Here is a 19695-nt window from a genome sequence, read left to right on the forward strand (position 1 = left end):
TTAAGGTTGTCCTCTCTGCTGACATCTGTGTGCTCTCCCTCTCCGGTTCCACGCCCGTCTTCTTCCCCAATGCCTCTCCCTCTCTCTTCTCTTTTTTTTTCCCCCTCCACATCTCCCTTGGGATTCTTGCTCTAATCCCCTGCGGCCCTAAATCACCACCTCCATCTCTGGGTCCACGGTTCTAAATGCCTGCCACCTACTTCATCCATCAAATGTAACACATTTCCATCAAAATTTCTCAACTTCTCACCCCACCCCAGGCAGCTGCCTTCTCACGACTTCCCCATCTCCAGGATTCAAGAGCTTTGTCTCTGTGATGCTCTGAAGCTTCAAGCTTAGTGTCCTTGGGTCCTTCAGCTTGCACACCGCCCAGTCTTTACATCCTTCAAACTTCCTCCCAAATTGGTACTCGTTTCGGCTCCCACCCCTATCCCCGCCCCTGCTACCTTCCTTGGATTGTTCTGTGCCTTCATCATTGCTCCCTTATGCAAACACCTCAGAGGTGCCCCCTGCTGCGTGTGGAATGAAGCCCAGCCAGGTGAAACTTCTCCAGGCGGTCCCCTCCTGTCCTTCCCCTTCCTGGAACATTCCTCCCTAGTCTCCATCCCAACATTCCTCTTCCAGCGAGGCTCAGTGTGCAACTCACCTCCGTACATTCCTCTGTCATGACTTCCGTGGGAGATCTCTCGTCTAAACTCCAAAAGTAGGATGGCTGTCCCACACACTAGGTCTGGCACGCTCAGTCCTCTCGGCCTGTGTTTGTCTTATTTTCCCAGCCATGTCAGAAGCTCCTGGAGCATCTTTGTGTTTCTTAGGGTGGGGTTGGTAAATTCATAAGCTCAGGGGCGAGACAAGGAAGGCGAATACAGGAGGCAGAGAGGGGACAAGGGAGATGTGTAATAGAGTGAGAGGGCCTGTGTGGGCCAAACAAAAGCCATCTGCAGGGGGGATGGCCCTGTGGGCCACCAGTTTGAGACCCTCACCCAGGTACCTTGCCCTGGCCAGCTAGTCCATGAATATTTCTTTGATGCCCCAGAGGCAGCTGTCGGTGCCTCAGCATCTAGCAGAGGGAAGAGGGGCAGGTGACCTGATTTCCTTGGCCCTGGGTAGAAGGAGCCACCGGCCTCAGCAGCCCAGAGGCGTCACCTCCCCTTCTCACCCAGCTGGCTGTGCCGCACCTGATGTCAGGTGCTACCCTTTGGCTCGAGCTTCCTGTGAGGTGTAGCCAGCAGGCGCTCTTCTCACTCACAGACTAAGAAAGGGTGGCATGCCCCTCCCGCTCATGACCCAGTCAGAGCCAGCCTGGCCCCCTGCACCCAGGGAGCACCCACTGGGCAGCAGCTGCGTTGTCTGAAGCGCCGGCTGAGCCTCATGTACGCACTGACCTGGGTGGTAGGAGGACACACAGGGCGGATGTGGGGAGTAGGGGTGGCGTGGAGACAGAAGGACCCGGAGGGGGACTTCCCTGGTGGTCCAGTGGTTAAGACTCTGTGCTCGCAATGCAGGGGGCTGGGTTCGATCCTTGGTCAGGGAACTAAATCCCGCATGCCGCAACTAAAAGATCCTGTGTGCCGCAACTAAGACCCGGTGCGGCCAAATAAATAAATAAATGAATAGTTTAAAAAAAAAAAAAAGAAGGACCTGGAGGAGAAGGGCAAAGACAGAGAACAAGACTTGGGGGGGGGGAGGGGGCTGACAAAGAGCACAGGGAAACCCAGTTTTGAGTCCTCCCCATGGCCACTCTCTCACACCTGCCCCTCCCCTCACTCTCTCCCCGCTCAGTGCAGCCACTCGCCCTTACTCCCCAGCCCCCAGCGTCACCCCACGTCCAGCTGAGCTACACAGGTGCCCAGACTAATCTGTTAGGCCATGACTTTCACGAAGGCTCCCCGCACGACCAATGCCAGGACACACTCCGGACGGTTCTGGCTGGCCGGGGCCCTTCTCTGTCCATCCAGCTCTCTTTTCCACTGACTCACCACGGGAAGAATCCAGTCGGCCCAGTCTGGCTCTTCGCTACCACCTTGCTTCCGCACTCGGAAGGCAACGGGCTCCAAGGTCACCTGAGAAAGTTACCAACTTCTCACAAACCTCAGCTGCTGCTACCTGTATCCCCTCGTTTCCCTCCTACCAGCAGGCCTGGGGGCAGTACAGTCATCCTAATTCCAAGGCCGAGAAGAAACGGGGGCTCAGAAGGTGTCAATCCCTTCCCGAAACCACGGGGCTGAGACCCCTCTGTGCCCCTCCCCTGGAGGCCTTCCCACTTTACCTGTCCTAAAGGAACACCACGAGCTCCTGAGGAACGAGGGCCAGGTTCTCTTTTTTGTGTGACAGACAAGGCAACAACGAGAGGACGGAGCTAGGTAAACAGTTGAGAGGAACAGCCATTAGTTCTGTGTCTGTTTTGAATCTATCCTGTTGCTGAAATTCATTTCAAAAAAACCTGAACTTCGTCCCCCTTGGCAGACGGCACGATGCTGTCCTCCTAAAAGGCACTGAAGGAGCAAAGACACAAAGCAAGTGAGGCCCAGACGCAGGCAGCAGCCAGCTGGAATGTTCTGGGATGTGGTCACCCCGGTTCCTTCCTGAGGTGGCGAAGCCTCTGCAGAGTGGAGCTCTGTGTTTGTTGTTCCTTTCTGCGTGGAAGATGTGTGCTTACCACCAGCACAGGACCAGCAGAACCGTGACTTACGTTTTCCGACATAATGTGATTGATGTACTATTTATGGTTCATGATCTGTGTCATTCCTGACAGTCCCCAAAACACTTTCTACCCAGAATATGGGTACATTGGCATGGGAGGTGGAGACACAGCACTGACTGCCCTCCCGCGCAGTTTTATACACATCATCTGCTCAGAGCGAGGCACAGCAAGAGAGAAGAGGAAGCCCCAAGGCCCCGGGGTTGACCTTACAACAGCGAGTGACCTGGGTCACATTCAGACTCTCAGTGCCAGGCCCTGAATTGGTCACCCGCCATTGTAATCAGGGCTCCAGGAACCCCAGTCCTCAGAGCCTGCCTCAGCACCAAAGTTCACCCTAAGCCCAGATTTATCGTCTTGATTTCTTAAGTTGCGAGCTTTCTGGACAAAGTGAAGAGATAACCGAGTTTTGGAAATTCACTGTTTTTTGTTGTTGTTTTTTGTGGTACGCGGGCCTCTCACTGTCGTGGCCTCTCCCGTTGCGGAGCACAGGCTCCGGACCCGCAGGCTCAGCGGCCATGGCTCACGGGCCCAGCCGCTCCACGGCATGTGGGATCTTCCCGGACCGGGGCACGAACCCGTGTCCCCCGCATCGGCAGGCAGACTCTCAACCTCTGCGCCACCAGGGAAGCCCGGAACTTCACTGTTGAATTCCAGTCGCTGCCCATAGCAGCCTGCCCCGGCCTGCCCTTCCTGCAGCAGCTCGGAGCCTTCGGCCACTCCCGACCCAGCAGCCGTGAGGAAGAGGTGACACCTGCGGACCCCCTGAGAGCAGTCCTTCATCTCTCCTCATTCACACAAGGCAGTCCTGTTGGGTGGCTTTCCCAGGCCAGGAGCCCTCCAGGCACTCAGCTGAGCAGCCAGCCGCGTGAAAAGGAATTGCATCACAGGCCAGTGTGATAAGACCAGTCACAGAGGTATGCACGAAATATAGGTGATGCCCCAAGCCGAGTGAGAGGAAGTCTTTGTGAGGTGGAGGTGGCCCTGTTAAAGGAATGAAGGAAAGATAGAAAAGACTGAACGAGAAAGCTGCAAAGGGCACGCCCAGGCCCAGGTACTGCCTGGACGTCCAGCATGGATCCACTAACCGTACCTGGGCCTCTGCTTCATAATGAGGCCAAGACCCTGGTCTGCACATCAGAGCTGGCTGAGGCCCTCATTTGTTTACACTTTAATCCTAATCTGATCCTGGCTGGAAGGGAAGCTCTTCTCCTTTCGTGCTTTCGGACAGTGGCTTTCCACCTGCTGAGTCTCAACAAAGCATTTAGGAATAGAATGAAATAAAAGAGCAAATATCAGAGCGCATCTAACATAGTATTATTTCTTGAAACTCTTGTTGCAGTTATATACATGTGTGGATGAGTGTGTAAATTGGATCATAATGTAAAAAATATTTCTTACTGAGGTGGTGGTTTTAAGTTTAAGAAACATTGCTTTAAGGGAAAACATCCATCAACTATTAAACAAAAAGTCTCAAAAACTGTATCTTGTTCTAGGGTAGAGAAAAAAAGCAAGACTTGGTTCCTGCACTTAAGCTCTGGATCCGGGGGGTGAAAAGACAAACACACCACTAGGACAGGATGTGAAAAACCACACTGACAGAGGGGTGTGCCCAGCGCCTGCCGAGCCACCGCCTTGCCCAGGGTCCCAGTGCTCCCAGCTGGGCGTTGGGGTGTGAATACAGAGCTGCAGGGGTTGGTGTGGCGACCTGGGGCCAGGGGCTTCTCAGCAGGTGCTGGGGAAGGACGCAGGGGCAGTGGTGCCAGGCAGGAGTGGAGAGCTCAGAAGCGGCCGCTGAGGATGTTCCCCTGTGGGAGGTGTGGGATTATTCCTATTGTTTCAAAAAGGGGATGACATGGGGCAGGGGCCCAGGCGGGGTTGGGGGAGGGCAGGCAGCAGCTTGAGGACCAGATGTTGCGTTTGTCCCTGGTTCAGGGATTCTTCAGGTTTGAACGTTGGTCCTGATGAAAACTTAGAAATACAGTTAACTGTTCATAAGCCTGATAGGAATATCCATATTTTGCTTTTCTTCACGTTTCTGCCTTGCTGTCCAGCTAGACCCAGGGTTGGTGTCTGCCCACCAGGCTCATTACCAGCCTGCTTTCCTCTCATTGTCCCTGCTGAGCACCAGGCCCTCCAGCCAGGGAGGGGACAGGTACAGAGAGAAGTGCCTTCCCCTGATACCTCTCCTTACACACCTCGAGGGCTGCCTGCAAGCTGGCCGAGAAAGATACAGCAGGGCCGACAGGTCTGATTTTCAGCTCAGCAAACAGGGAGTGACCTCTCTTTCTGCTTGTAAAAGTGGAAATGGAAGAGAAAAGAAAAGCAACCGAAAGAGCTAAGATTTTATTTCCCCTTTATGCAAAAACAGTTTTTGTCTGTAGACCCAGAATATAGTGTCTGCCTTTTCCTAGTAATCTCTCTGAGCCCAATAATTGGAAAGGGACTAGGCAAATATCGATATGCAGCTAACCAAAGGGCTAACTTTTTTTTTTTCTTGGAGTATAGTTGATTAACAATGCAGAGGGCTAACTTTTAGAGGCTGGGAATCTGCTTGCTTTCCATGATATTCACCTTGACTTTGAACTCTTTTATTTATTTATTTTTTGGCTGCACCGCTTGGCATGCGGGATCTTAGTTCCCTGAACAGGCATTGAACCCGTGCCCCCTGCAGTGGAAGCATGGAGTCTTAACCACTGGATGGCCAGGGAAGTCCCTGAACTCTTTTTAAGATGTACCCAAGAGAGTTATAATGTGTCCTGTTGTGTTGTCCATTCTTCTGCAAAGGCTCGTCTCCTTGGCTCTCCATACACCAAGCCCCTCTCTACACCTCTGCTACCAGTGTGTTCTGCTGCCTGGAATTCCTTTACCCATGTACTACACCTACCTGAATCCTACCTACAAGATGTGGTTCAAATCTCATCTCCTCCAGGAAGCCAACCCACAAGGAGGACTTAGAATTCCTAAAATCTTTATCCTTTCAAATTGTTGTGAATAAGGGACTCATTCATTTCCCGATTTTTATAGCCTCATCGTGTTAAGTGTTTATCAGAGATTGTAGATTCCTGGAACCCAGGGACACTAACTCATACTTCTGTGCCTGGCATGGAGCTGAGTACATAATAGGATCTCAGGATTGATCTAATGCAAATATGATACAAAATATGAGTTCAAGTCTCTGGGACCTTGGGAGGTTCCTTAATGCTGCTGGGCTATAACTTCCTCTCTTGTAAGACTAGGATAGTAATAGTACCTACAATTTAGAGATGTTGCAGAGGTTAAATGAAACTATAGGAAAATGTTTAACACACAGCACAGGGATCTATTATTTACTATAAATTGGTAAGACAGAAGTCAAAGGACATTCTTTTTTATTTGCTTGTTTCTATATCTATTTAATTTTAGGGTTTTCCGCATCTTTGGGAGTTTTATTATATTTTTACTTATTTTTGAAATTTGAGATGTTACAATGGTTCCAAAGGCAAGTCAGAACAAAAAGCTATTTCAGAGAAGTGTCATTCCCCCCATTTCCTTTATTCTTTCAATCCTGTTCCCACTATGCCATGCAGGTAACTAATCTCATTAGGGTTTTTTTGTTTGTTTGTTCCTTTTTCTGGTTCTTTTTCCTTGAATAAATAGGTTATTGAAAGTTATTTGAGTGGAGGTTATTTCCTCCACTCAGATGATATTCTTAAAACCATGTTCTTTTGAGACCAGATTCTCAGGACCCTAGTCATCTTCAGTTTGGGAGGTGTTGCAAGCAGGAGCTCCATGACAATGGGGTTAGTTGGTGCTAATCCTCAAGGGATTAGTCATGGTGAGAATGAGGTGGCGTAAATCCTTGCCCCAGCTCCCAAAGGTATCTCTATGGCTGATAATGAGGCCACAGCCCCCATTCCTGCTACTTGGGAGTTCCTGCTACTTGGAGGCTGAAGCGAAAGTTTTGTGCCCTAATGAAGCATCCCCACCGAGCCCACTGTGGCCTGCCGATTCTCCTGAGAGGGCAGCAATGCCAGGTTGCCTGAATAAAAAAATAGAAGATTGGGGCTTCCCTGGTGGCGCAGTGGTTGAGAGTCCGCCTGCCGATGCAGGGGACACGGGTTCGTGCCCCGGTCCGGGAAGATCCCACATGCTGCGGAGCGGCTGGGCCCGTGAGCCATGGCCGCTGAGCCTGCGCGTCTGGAGCCTGTGCTCCAAAACGGGAGAGGACACGACAGTGAGAGGCCCGCGTACCGGAAAAAAAAAAAAAAAAATAGAAGATTGGATTTTTAGAAAATCACACTCAGTGGTTTGCTTGCAAAACCACACCAAGCAAGTGCAGCATCCCTGGGGCCTTAGCTCTTGATGGGAAAACAGCACTTTATGCTTCCAATTCTTATTTCTCGGTGAGATCTGAGGAATCAAGGTTGGAAGGTCCCTGGGTACTTCTCCGTAGGACCTCATGTCAAGGAGTAAAACCGGAGTAAATAAAAGTGCACAGCCAGAGGGAGATGGCCAGAGGAAGCGAACGCCACAGCTGGAGGTATTCATTGCAAAAAGCAGTAGGAGGAGAGGATCCTGACTCGGGAGTCAGGCTGTCTGCAAGTCAGCTCCGAGGCTGTGACTCACCGCGAGGAAAAGGAGTGCCCTGTATTCCGGGCGAGGCTGCTTGCTCCAAACGGGATCGGTGGCCAAGGAAGGAAATGAAGCAATCCAAGACTAATCAGCAGCCGCGGGGCAGGGCGAGCTGGAAGCCCAAGCCATCCCCAACTTCTATAGCTTGATATTGACCCTGTGCCTCCAAGGGACAAACAACACGAAAGAGATGGGTGAGAAAGGGAGTCGGGCCCTATCCTGGGCAAGTAGTTCCCCCCTCTCTGCGCCCCTGAGTTTCTCACTGTAAGAAGGAGGGGCAGACCTTGCAGTCAGGACCCCACCTCAGCCCAGGGCCATGTTTTATTTTTTCCCAATTAGAAAAACAAGTGAACGGAGGCGCTTTTGCACAAGGCTGGGCTTCCGGTTCACCATCGCCGCTCTAATCCCCCACCGTCTCGCCCTAAATCGGCATCACAAATTGAGGCTCACCGCCTGCCTCTGAAGTTATTTGAAATGGCAACTCCTGGACAAGCAGCCCCCCGAGTTTTTTTTTCCAGCTCTGGGGCTCTAGGATTCTATGCCCTGGAAAAAAACAGATTTTTGAATAGTAAATAGAAACGGGGCAAGCAGGCTGCCCTGGGATGAGAAGGAAATGATCCTTCGCCCCAGCGTGCTAGAGAGGGCGAGTGTGGCAGGGCTCCAGGGCTGAGCATACGCCAGGCAGAAGCGACACAGCTTAGAGAGAATTCAAAACAGCATTTTTTTAGAGCCTCCTGGTGCATCCTGTTTCTCTAGGGCTGCCACCGCCACCAGCAAGTGGGCATCACGCCCAAACTGCAGTGGGCAGTGAGGGATAGGTACCCATCTGTCCGGTTTCCTGAGCAGGTGGCTGGGATCCTGGTGCCCAGGCTCCGGCTGCCCTCTGCTGGGCAAGCACAGAAGCTGCTTCCCAAGGGAAGGAGACGCCCCTCTCCTGGAGTCCCCGCATCTGGGAGGTGGGAAAGGTCTTCCGCTTTTCTGCCACCTTCCCAGGAAGGCAGGGGAAAGTATCAGTGCCTCCTACAAAGTCTCCAGTAAGACAGTCTCAGGTCACTTAAGTCTTCTGCATTTAATGAGAATGATTTTTCTGACATAGGGTCTGACCCAATGATGTGCCCAATAAATATTAACGGAATAAATAACTAGCTCAGCAGTTACCCAAGGTAGAAACTGCTCCTGGCTTTGTTCGGGAGAACAGTTCCAGTTTATTGTCCCTCTTTGTGAAATTCCGGTCTCTAGTAGGTCCTTCTACCTGGCTCTTCCAGTTCCAAGCTGCTTCTACTGGAGATCCAACCTGGCCTTCTTCCTTCGGGATCCTGGAGGCTTCTCTCTTCTAATCCCTTAACCCAGCTCCCGGTTCCCAGCGGAGATGCTTACGAATCACGTCGGATCTCGTTCACAGCTTCTCCCCTTTCTCTCTCTCTTTAAATGTTTCCTTCTGTGTCCCTTTTAGACACCGGGATTCTCATCTGGCCTATAGTTCCTTGGACTTAGAGATTTTCTCTTTTTCCCGAAGCAGCCCCAGGCCGGGTTCTCTTTCCCTCATTAATTATTAACTGTTGTTACTTGACACTTGCAAATAATGTGGGCCTGGAGAAAGGTCTGGAAAGGAACTGTGGGACCCCCTGGAGTGAGCCTGGGAGAGGGCCTGGGGTAGGGCCTCAGGTCCAGGCCACTTAAGAGTATGATCAGTGAACACTGAACTTTTCTTCAAGCCTGTCTCAGGTGTTAACTAAACAAACCATACTCAAGTGTGTGTGTGTGTGTGTGTGTGTGTGTGTGTGTGAGTGAGTGTGTTCCTTAAGTTTTTTCCTATTATGCCTATTTCTCTTACAACTTGTTCTTCCTAATCAATAATAGGGATCTAACTTTTTTTTAAGCTAGGTGACATATGTGGTGTTAAAAAATAAACTGAGGCATATTACAATTTTTAAGAATTTATTTGAGCAAAACTCGATTCAAATCAGGCAGCACCCAATGTGGCAGATAGAAAGGAGCCCCAAGTAGCTGTACAAAATGAAAAATTTGTATAGGCTCAAAGGAGCAGGAACAAGAAGTTATATCGGGCAAAAAAGCAGATTGGTTATTGCAAGGTTACTTCCCTTTAGGGGTCGGCAGAGGTCGACTAGGCAGCTGACTTCCCTAGTGCTGGTCAGGCAATTCCTGGTTAGCTGGGCTAAGATTCCATTTCAGGGAGAGCCAAAAGTATAAATAAGTTTCAGTTTGGTGACGTGGGGTTTAGCATGAGCAACTCCATCTTGGGCATGTCATATTGTTTTGTTTTGTTTTGTTTTGCGGTACACGGGCCTCTCACTGCCGTGGCCTCTCCTGTTGAGGAGCACAGGCTCCGGACGCGCAGGCTCAGCGGCCATGGCTCACGGGCCCAGCCGCTCCGCGAGCATGTGGGATCTTCCCGGACCGGGGCACGAACCCACGTCCCCTGCATCGGCAGGCGGACTCTCAACCACTGCGCCACCAGGGAAGCCCATCATCTTGTTTTTAACAGTTGGTAGGAAAAATTCAAAGGACTGAACAGAGTCAGTAGAAAGTTGTGCTCACTCCCACTCCTTTCCCCATGTCCCTTGCCCACAGAAAACCTGCTGCCATTTTCTTGTGCATCCTTATAGAAATAGTACTATGAACATACAGACATATGAGTATAGTCAGTATTTACTGAGGACCTGCTATGATCCAAACACTGTTGTTGCCCAAAATATACAAAAATTCTTGCTCTAGGGAACTTGCATTCTGATGAGAGGTGAGGGGATCAGGCAACAAATGCAATAAAACAGTCAAATCTATGATATGTTATATGTTGATAAGTGCAATAGAAAAAACGTAAGCAGGATCGGAGAGCTGGGATGTGGTCCTGACTGCCCTTCCCCTCTGCTGCCCCGGCCACACCCTGAGAACCTGGGGCTGCCCTGGGTGGGTCATGCCTTCACCACACTCCTCGGTGCTGGGGGGTGTGCCCTGCATGACCAGGTGGGGCTGTAGCAGGTCCTGGGGGGTCAGCTGGAGAGCCTCCAAAGCAGGTGATGGGCTGGGGGCTGCTCATCTTCATTTATCCTGGGTCACAGTTTATGAATATTTTTCTGGCTTTAAGTAAATGTTACCAGAATTCTCTACATCAGTAGTTCTCAAAGTGTGGTCTATGGACCAGCAGCTTCAGGACCAGCATCATCTGGGAACTTGTCAGAAATGCAAATTCTTCAGCCCCCTCCCCCAGTCCCACTGGATCATATACTCTAAGGTTGCAGTCCCGAAATCTGGGGGGTTTTTGTTGTTGTTGTTTTGTTTTGTTCTTTGGCCACATCACACGGCTTGTGGGATCTTAGTTACCCGACCAGGGACTGAACCCAGGTCCTCAGCAGTGAGAGCTCGGAATCCTAACCACTGGACCACCAGGGAATTCCCAATGAAATCTGTTTTAAATAGCCACAACATCTGCTCTACAGAAATGCTTTACCAGTTCACATTCCTAACAGCTATGGTCATAAGCACACATTTTCTAGAGTTATGCATTTTTTTAAAATTTATTTATTTTATTGATTTATTTTTGGCTGCATTGGGTCTTCATTGCTGCACGCGGGCTTTCTCTAGTTGTGGTGGGGGGGCTAGTCTTCGTTGCAGTGCGCAGGCTTGTCATTGCGGTGGCTTCTCTTGTTGCCGAGCATGGGCTCTAGGCGTGCGGGCTTCAGTAGTTGTGGCACGTGGGCTCTAGAGCGCAGGCTCAGTAGTTGTGATGCACAGGCTTAGTTGCTCCGCGGCATGTGGGATCTTCCCGGACCGGGGCTCAAACCCGTGCCCCTTGCATTGGCAGGCGGATTCTCAACCACTGCGCCACCAGGGAAGCCCAAGTTATGCATTTAAAAAAAAATCTTTTCCAAATTAAATCCTAGGCTAGGGATAGAGATTATATATTAACAGGTAAAAGATAAATCTACTTTAAATGGAGTATAATCTATAAAAATTTTGAATCATAAACATAGAAGTAAAAGATAAATCTTATAGCTCAATTATTTGAAAATAAGGATCAATTCATTTGCTTCTTGAGGACTTAATCTATCCAATCTGTCATGTAAGAAAATTCCTTCAACTTGATGGGTGACCTAGTCCTAAATTCCTATCCCTAAATTCTATGTTATTAAAAAACAACAAAAGTTGGAAATAAATGAGGAATAATTAAAAACTGACAATGTGGGTTGTTAAAATACAAATAAATGTAATATACATTTCTATTCCTCTTTACACTTTCCAGAAGAATAAGCGAATGGTGTTGATGGTCGTTAGGCTATATTCTAGGCAGTGTGGAAAGCACTTGGTACGTAATTTTTATCACAGCAGCACAAACAAGAAACTATCAGGCTTCCCTGGTGGCGAAGTGGTTGAGAGTCCGCCTGCCAATGCAGGGGACACGGGTTCGTGCCCCGGTCCGGGAAGATCCCACATGCTGCGGAGCGGCTGGGCCCGTGAGCCATGGCCGCTGAGCCTGCGCTTCCGGAGCCTGTGCTCCGCAATGGGAGAGGCCACAACAGTGAGAGGCCCGCGTACCGCAAAAAAAAGAAAAAAAGAAACTATCAGAAGAATATTTTTGGCTTTAGTTTACAGATGAGCAAACAGGCTCAGGAAGCTTAAGGATCTTGCCTGGTGTACACCTAGCAAATGAGAGGATCTGGAATTGGATTATTTAATCTCAGTCTGGGCTCATTTTACTGAAAGCCACATTTGTAGATAATGGTGCTTATCTGAGCCTAATCCCTGGAGTACTAGGATTCTTTGGACAGAGAGGCTTAGGGAGGTCAGGAGGAAGATAAGTCTTGGCCAGAGTCCATCTCACAGAGGGTCAAGTGGGATCCCAGACACACCCTGTGGCTATTTTGCCAGTCTTGCTTCCCTTACCAGAGGAATAATGTCTATTATGGCAGGAATGGCCAATTGGAGTCCTGGAAAGGGCCTCCTACAGCCAAGATAATAACCTAAAAACATTTCTGTGCCCCGGAGGACATTGCAGAAATTAGTTCCATAAAGATCTGAAAGATACAGGGCTAGTGATTTCTACAGCATCTGCATTTACCGTACCTGTCTGGTCAGTGTCACAGGCCAGCGGTGGTGGGGAATAAAGATAAGTCAACACAGACATCCTCTGGGTGTGGAATCGCCTACTCCGCCCACAGCACTTCTGCCAGGAGAGAGGGCACCCACACTCAAGGGCAGGGAGTTACACAGGGAAGGCATGTACAGCAGGGGGTGGACTCTTGGGGGCCACCTTGGAATTCTGCCTGCCACCCCTCCTCCCACTTAGAGCGCGGCTGCCAGCTCTAAGCTGTTCAGCTGTTTCACAGCCTGGGCACCAGATGTCATCCATGGTGCCACGCTGGACCCCTTTTGTCTTGGTGTCACCCTGCACAAGGACCACAAGGATCTGGCACCTCTGACTTTTCACTTTCACTCTCTGTGTGAGTAATAAACTGCCTAATCTGAAAATGGGCTCGTTCTTTCTTTTTTTAAATTCTTATTGGCCAGAGGCCATCTCACAGAGGGTCAGGTGGGATCCCAGACACACCTTATGGCTAACGTTAACAATGTTGTGTTAGTTTCTGCTGCACAGCAAAGTGAATCAGTTATGCATATACATATATCCACCCTTTTTTAGATTCTTTTCCCGTATAGGTTATTGCAAAGCGTTGAGTAGACTTCCCTGTGCTATACAGTAGATCCTTGTTAGTGGTTTGTTCTTTAAGCCAGGCCTGATGCTTCAAAACTGCTTAGGGACGGCTCGCCACTTGACAAGAAAATACTGGGCCTGCAGAGGGGGGAAGGAATTGTCCACCAAAGGAACTGCAGGTCATGGCCATAGTGTCCAGCAGGGGCTGGGGAACAGACACGGGACTGGATTCGTCTTGTGCTGCATCAGGTGTGACAAAACATAAAGCTGGATAAAGGAGAGCTCATTGACTTGGGAGCACTGCTGTATGGTACAGAACTTACACCCTAGCAAGGAGCTGGAGAGGGTGCTGACACTCTATTTCATTGGTTCATGGAAGCTTAGAAAAGCCATGGGTCCCAATAAGTGAAATAGAACTGCCAGAACCACCATGGCAAATAACAGGTGAAGGGCTCAAAGGCTCAGAGAAGTGGGCATGCTGGAGGAGATATACTACCGAGGACACAACACCCACAGGAGGACCTGGAGAACATCCTATTCACCCAAGCGAAAAGGATGCGCTAGTGAGAAGGGCCACCGGCATCAGGGAGTAGCTCAGAGGTGGCTGCCCTCTCTAGGCGGGGGCTGGTAGTGGGAGATGCTGTTACAGACGGAACTGCGCTTCTCTGCTAGTGGGGGTGATGGAATCCTGAAATAGAGGCCAGGTGACAACACTCCACTGCCAGAAGCAAGGTGGTGAGATGACTGAAACACATGACAAGAACAGACATAATACATGACAGCCAGAGGAGTCTCTTCCCAGAGAGAATTGCAGAGATGGTAATAGAGCATAGTATTCCCACGGGGCAGGATAGAGCCTACTTTACACAATCAGGGTGGATGATAAAGGCTCAAAGCAGCCGTCCCAATAAAAAGATGTGATCTCCTGCCCAGTTTTCAGACCTTTGATTGAAAGGGAGGCTGGACTGCTTATGGAAGGATCCTACAGTATCATGGCAAATGTATACAGTAATGATCCCCTGGTCCTTCTCCAAAGGGACCTGGGGGTCATGTGCTTAAGTCACTAGAAGCTGAGGATAGGGGCATAACCAGATATTTCAAGGACTGTGGGATACAGGATCTGAGTTAACACTGAAATCCTGAGGTTTGGGATTTTACGATTGTGCTGTGGTTATCTAGGAGAATGTCTTTGTTCTTACTATACATATACTGAAGTATTTAGGAGTGACGATTCATGATATCATCAGCTCACTCTCAAATGGTTCTGAAAAAGTCATGATTACATTAATATGTGCATATTTATGGAGAGAGAGAAATTATATGCGTAAAATGTTAACAATTATTGAATCTAGATGAAACATATATAGGTATTCATTGCCTTATTCTGTTTTTTTTTGTACTTAAAAAAATTTCAAAATAAAACACTAAACTATAAAAGAAAGAAAGAAAGAAATCCCGAGGTTTAGGAGTTCCCTGGCGGTCCAATCATTAGGACTTGGCGCTTTCACTGCCATGGGCCCAGGTTCAATCCCTGGTTGGGGAACTAAGATCCCACAAGCCTCAAGTTGCAGCCAAAAAAAAAAAAAAAAAAAATTCCCGAGGCTTTAAGTATCATCATTACAGGGGCCAGGTAATAACGGAGTCCTGGACCAGGCCTCCTTAGTGAGTCTCCCATGTCCATGGATCCACCTGATGGTCATTTCCCCAATCCACAAATACAGAATTGCAATGGACATGCTTGACAGTTGGAAGAACCCCTACATGGTCCTTACCCTGTGGGGAAGAGCTATGGCAGTGGGCAAGGTCAAGTGGAAACCTCTGAACCTGCTTCCCCTGACCAAAATCATAACTCACAAATAATCCCACATCCTGCGGGGGAGGGGAGTTGGGCCACCCATAAAGATGAAGGAATGAAGAGGTGGAGGTGCCTCTCAGACCCCTCTTAATCACATCCACTTCAAGCACAAACCAGATGTATCCTAGCAGAAGACGGTGGACAACCGCAAAGGCGGCCAAAGAACAGCCCCAGTGTTTACAGCAGCCTCCCACGAAGAGGTACCCAGGTGTCTTTCTTAGGCAGAGGAACAGCATATCAGGTATGCAGTATGGGTCAGTGATCTGGCAAATTGCTCTTTTGCATCTTTATCAGAGCCATTTGTAGTCTTGCCCCAAGGCCGAAATCTCCCACCTTCTGGTTCTGGTCAAAGAGGGCTTGGGGTGAAATTAGGGTCCCTGAGAGCACATCAGGGTTAGGTTAAAAAAAATATATCATGCAGTGCCACGAGCAGGAGTAGAACAACCAGAAGTGTTTACAAGGAATTGCATTCACATGCAACGCTTTTGGAACACAAGCTCTGGGAATTTGTGTTCACTTCTGGCACCCCTTCTCCTCCCTCAGGATGGACTGGGCAAGAGACCATAACGACAATGAAAGGGGTTAATTCTGCAGGCCTTTCAGTCTATCTCCCAAGACCCAGCTTTCTCTCCTGCCCTGGGGCCTGATCACATCCTGTAGATATTTGCATTTATAATGTAAAACTTCCTCCCCAGCCTTTCTAAACAGGAAACCTGTTCCTTCCAGCCTAAAATTAAGCTGGGACCTCCAGCCTTTTCCTGTCTCCCCACCTGTCGGCCCTTAAGCTCCCCTCCCAGCGCCGCCAGCATTCCAGGCGTCCTTGACCCTCAGCCTCTGAGGCTCAGCCTGTGCCTCCCACATTTAACCTGCCCTGAGGCATTAACGTGAGTCCAGCAGACACAGGCAGATGCTTCAGAGCTGCCCAGTTTCCTCTAAAGAATATTTTAACTTTTCTTCCTGGAGACAGCTTCTTGCTCATTTTCAGGCGTGAGTAATCTTTCAGGCAGTCGGGTCATGAGTTATAATAAGCAGGAAAGTCTCTGGTTGTTTGACAACCCAAGGTCTCCTCTTACTGTGTATTCTCGTTCTCCATCGTCTGTGCACAAGTACTTCGATCGGCAGTTAAGTCTGCCCATACGGGAGTCGACTGTATTCCTTGTAATACACCATTTTATATAAGGGACTTGAGCATCCCCAGGGGCTCCTAGAACCAGTCCCCTCAGGACACCGAGGAAGGACTACAGAGGGTGTGTCCCCAACAGAACTTCAGGAAATTCTAAAGAATGTACTTTGGACAGGAGGAAAGCAATCCAGGGAAAAGATCCGGAGATGCAGGAAAGAATGAAGAACATTGACAGTGTAAAACACTAATACTGTCCGCTGGGCTTAAAACAGCAAGATGAACACGGAAGAGGGAGAGGAAGTGGGGTTCATATATTCAAATATCCTTGTGTGGTTTGAAGGACCATAAAGCTATTCCTTTTAGATTTTACTAAGTTAAATATGAATGTCAAAATATCAGGGTAAAAATTATTAAGCTAAAAATATGTCCCATACTTGTAAAAATTAAGAAAGTAATTAGAAAAAATATTTAAGTGATCCAAAAAAAGCCAGAGAGGAATAAAAATAGAAAAGAAAGCAATATAAAGCACAAAATAAGATGGACAAAATAATCCAAAGAGAGTGCTGATTACCATATAAATGGTAAAAGAGTATATAAAATACAAATAACTAAAAATATTAATTTAAAAAGGACAAAGAGGGAACTCCCTGGAGGTCCAGTGGTTAGGACTCGGTGCTCTCACTGCAGGGACCGGGTTCGATCCCTGGTCAGGCAACTAAGATCCCACAAGCCACTCGGCCAAAAAACAAACAAACAAACAAAAAACAGACTGTCAGAATGGATTATAGAAATCGTTATACTGCTGACAAGAAATATCTAAAGGTTTAATTTTCAGAAAGATCTAAAGTAGAGGAATGCAAAAGGATATACTTGTATTTAGACAAACTAAGGGAAAGAAAGCAGATGTAGCCATGCTATTATCAGGCAAAATAGAATTTAATGCAACAAGCATTACTAGAGATAAAGAGGATCACTCCATTATGATAAAAGGTTTATCAGGCCAGGAAAATAAAACAAATACAAACTTGTGTGAACCTAACTAAATAGTCAAAATACTGTATATAAGTGAAAATGGAGAGAACTACAAAGAGAAATTCACAATGCTACTCTCCATGGTTTTTTTTTTTTTTTTTTTTTTTTTAATTTGGCTGCCCTGCCTGGCTTGTGAGATCTTAGTCCCCCGACCAGGGATTGAACCTGTGCCTTGGGCAGTGAAAGCGGGAGTCCTAACCATTGGACTTCCAGGAAATTCCCTCCATGGGATATTTTACACATTACTTTCTCCAATATTCAGATCAAGACCTTACTCTATTGACTAAACTCTGCAACCAAGAAGCTTAACTTCTGGGCAGAAATAGAACAACAGTGACTCTCATAGGGAACTCTTATGAAAAAAGATCCTACAAGGTTATTTTCCTCAGATCTCAAAAGACTGATTCACTCTCTGATTCAATTAAATTAGAAAGTATTTACCAGCTCTTGCGCTCTCCTGTTAGTGAAGGCCGGCGGCTGTTCCGTGGAATGCAGATAACCTCTGCCGGCACAGGGAACACCTCCCTGCCTCTCCCTTTCCCCTTGCCTCCAGTGCCCGAGCTCGCCAGCATGTCCATAGTGCCACAAATCACTCGCAGACCCGCTGGCCCCGGCGGGGGGATCAACCAGGTCAGCAACAAGTACATCCAGCAGACCAAGCCCCTCACCCTAGAGCACACCATCAACCTGTACCCTCTTACCGATTACATTTTGGTACAAAAGAGCCCCTTTATGAGAAGGACAGCTCAGGCCTTTTGGTCGGAACCACCCTCTTCCAGTAATTCGCCAAAATGACCAACACAAAGGGAAAGAGTAGGAGCACCTGCTACATGTTCTCTAGGCCTTTTAGAAAACATGGAGTTAGTGGTTCCTTTGGCCACATACATGCAAATCTACAAGAAGGGTGATGTCGACATTAAGGGACTGGGCACTGTTCAAAAAGGAATATCCCACAATATCCCATTGGTATCCCAATATACCATGGCAAAACTGGAAGAGTCTTCAGGGTTACCCAGCATGCTGTTGGCATCGTTGTAAATGAACAAGGGCAAGATTCCTGCCAAGAGAATTAACGTGCCTAGCAAGCATATTAAGCACTCTAAGAGCCGAGATTGCTTCCTGAAATGTGTGAAGGAAAATTATCAGAAAAAGAAGGAAGCCAAATAGAAGGGTACTTGTGTTCAGCTGAAGCACCAGCCGTCTCCACCCAGAGAAGCACACGTCGTGAGAACCAATGGAAAGGAGTCAACTGTTGGAGCCCATTCCCTATGAATTCATGGCATGATGGGTGTAAAGAAAATAAAAGACTTGGACTCTACAGTGCTTCTCTTAATTGACTGGAAGTGTTGTGTCCCCTCCCCCAAAGAAATATTTAAAGCACTTTTTTTTTTTTTGCGGTACGCAGGCCTCTCACTGCTGTGGCCTCTCCCGTTGCGGAGCACGGGCTCCAGATGCACAGGCTCAGCGGCCATGGCTCACGGGCCCAGCTGCTCCGTGGCATGTGGGATCCTCCCGGACCGGGGCACGAACCCATGTACCCCACATTGGCAGGCGGACTCTCAACCACTGCGCCACCAGGGAAGCCCTAAAGCACATTTTAATTGTGTTCAAATTCAGTGGGTGACGTCTTTAATTTTCAAATGTGGTGGTTTTGCTTCCTGAAAGATGTGAGGTAGTTTGTTGTGCAATATACTCCACTGGTTAATAAACGGCCAGATATTATTTATAAAATAAAATAATAATAATAAAAAAAAGAAGTACCGCTCTGTTGCAGCCAGATTTCAGCGCATGAGGGAGGAACTTGATAAAATTGGCAAAAGGAGGACTGTAGAAGGGGTTTTGACTGTCCCTGAGCACTGGCTACCCCATGTGTTGCTGCTACAGCGGGAACAACTTTCTTCAAATTAACTGGTGGTAGCTTAACCCAGGAGAAGATGAAGTCGATGGACAAAAATGCTTAATGACAGAGCTATTGGGTGGTCAAGATGGAGTCCTGCAAGGCTGGAACATTGATGACTGCACTAGTAACTGGTGGAGACCAAATTTTGAACCTGCTCAGTATCCATATATTCCTGCACATATTACAAAACCTAAGGAACATAAGAAGTTGTTTTTGGTTCAACTTCAAGAGAAAGCCTTGTTTGCAGTCCTTAAAAATTACGAGCTGGTAGCTGCACCACTGTTTGAACTGTATGACAATACACCCAGATATGGACCCATCATATCTAGTCTCCCCCAGCTTTTGAGCAGGTTCAATTTTATACACAACTGGATTCCTGCACAGCAGAGAAGTAAGAGAAGCCGTCTTGGTGGGGAGGGATAAACTGGGAGATTGAGATTGACATATACACATTATTATATATAAAATCGATAACTGGATTTCCCTGGTGGCACAGTGGTTAAGAATCTGCCTGCCAATGCAGGGGACACGGGTTTGATCCCTGGTCCGGGAAGACCCCACATGCTGCGGAGCAACTAAGCCCGTGCGCCACAACTACTGAGCCCGTGCACCACAACTGCTGAAACCCATGCACCTAGAGCCTGTGCTCCGCAACAAGACAAGCCACCACAATGAGAAGCCTACACACCACAAGGAAGACCCAAAGCAGCCAAAACAAAAAAAGATAACTAATAAGGACCTACTGTATAGCACAGGGAACTTATTTGTTTGTTTGTTTGTTTGCACCGGGTCTTACTTGTGG

General features: G+C 48.3%; 2 pseudogenes across 2 annotated transcripts; both read left to right on the forward strand.

Moving 5' to 3' along the window:
* The first annotated feature begins 949 nt into the window (after positions 1 to 949).
* LOC309815932 (cleavage and polyadenylation specificity factor subunit 5-like) lies at positions 950 to 19316 on the forward strand (annotated as a pseudogene). The gene is made up of 3 exons: positions 950 to 987; positions 17547 to 17771; positions 18772 to 19316. The product of its transcript is annotated as a cleavage and polyadenylation specificity factor subunit 5-like (transcript).
* Positions 17726 to 18278, forward strand: LOC309815702 (large ribosomal subunit protein eL21-like; annotated as a pseudogene). Its single transcript has one exon. The product of its transcript is annotated as a large ribosomal subunit protein eL21-like (transcript).
* Positions 19317 to 19695: the final 379 nt, after the last annotated feature.

Source organism: Mesoplodon mirus (genome assembly GCF_964341445.2).
Source record: "Mesoplodon mirus genome assembly, chromosome: 14".
NCBI classification, from domain to species: Eukaryota; Metazoa; Chordata; class Mammalia; order Artiodactyla; family Ziphiidae; genus Mesoplodon; species Mesoplodon mirus.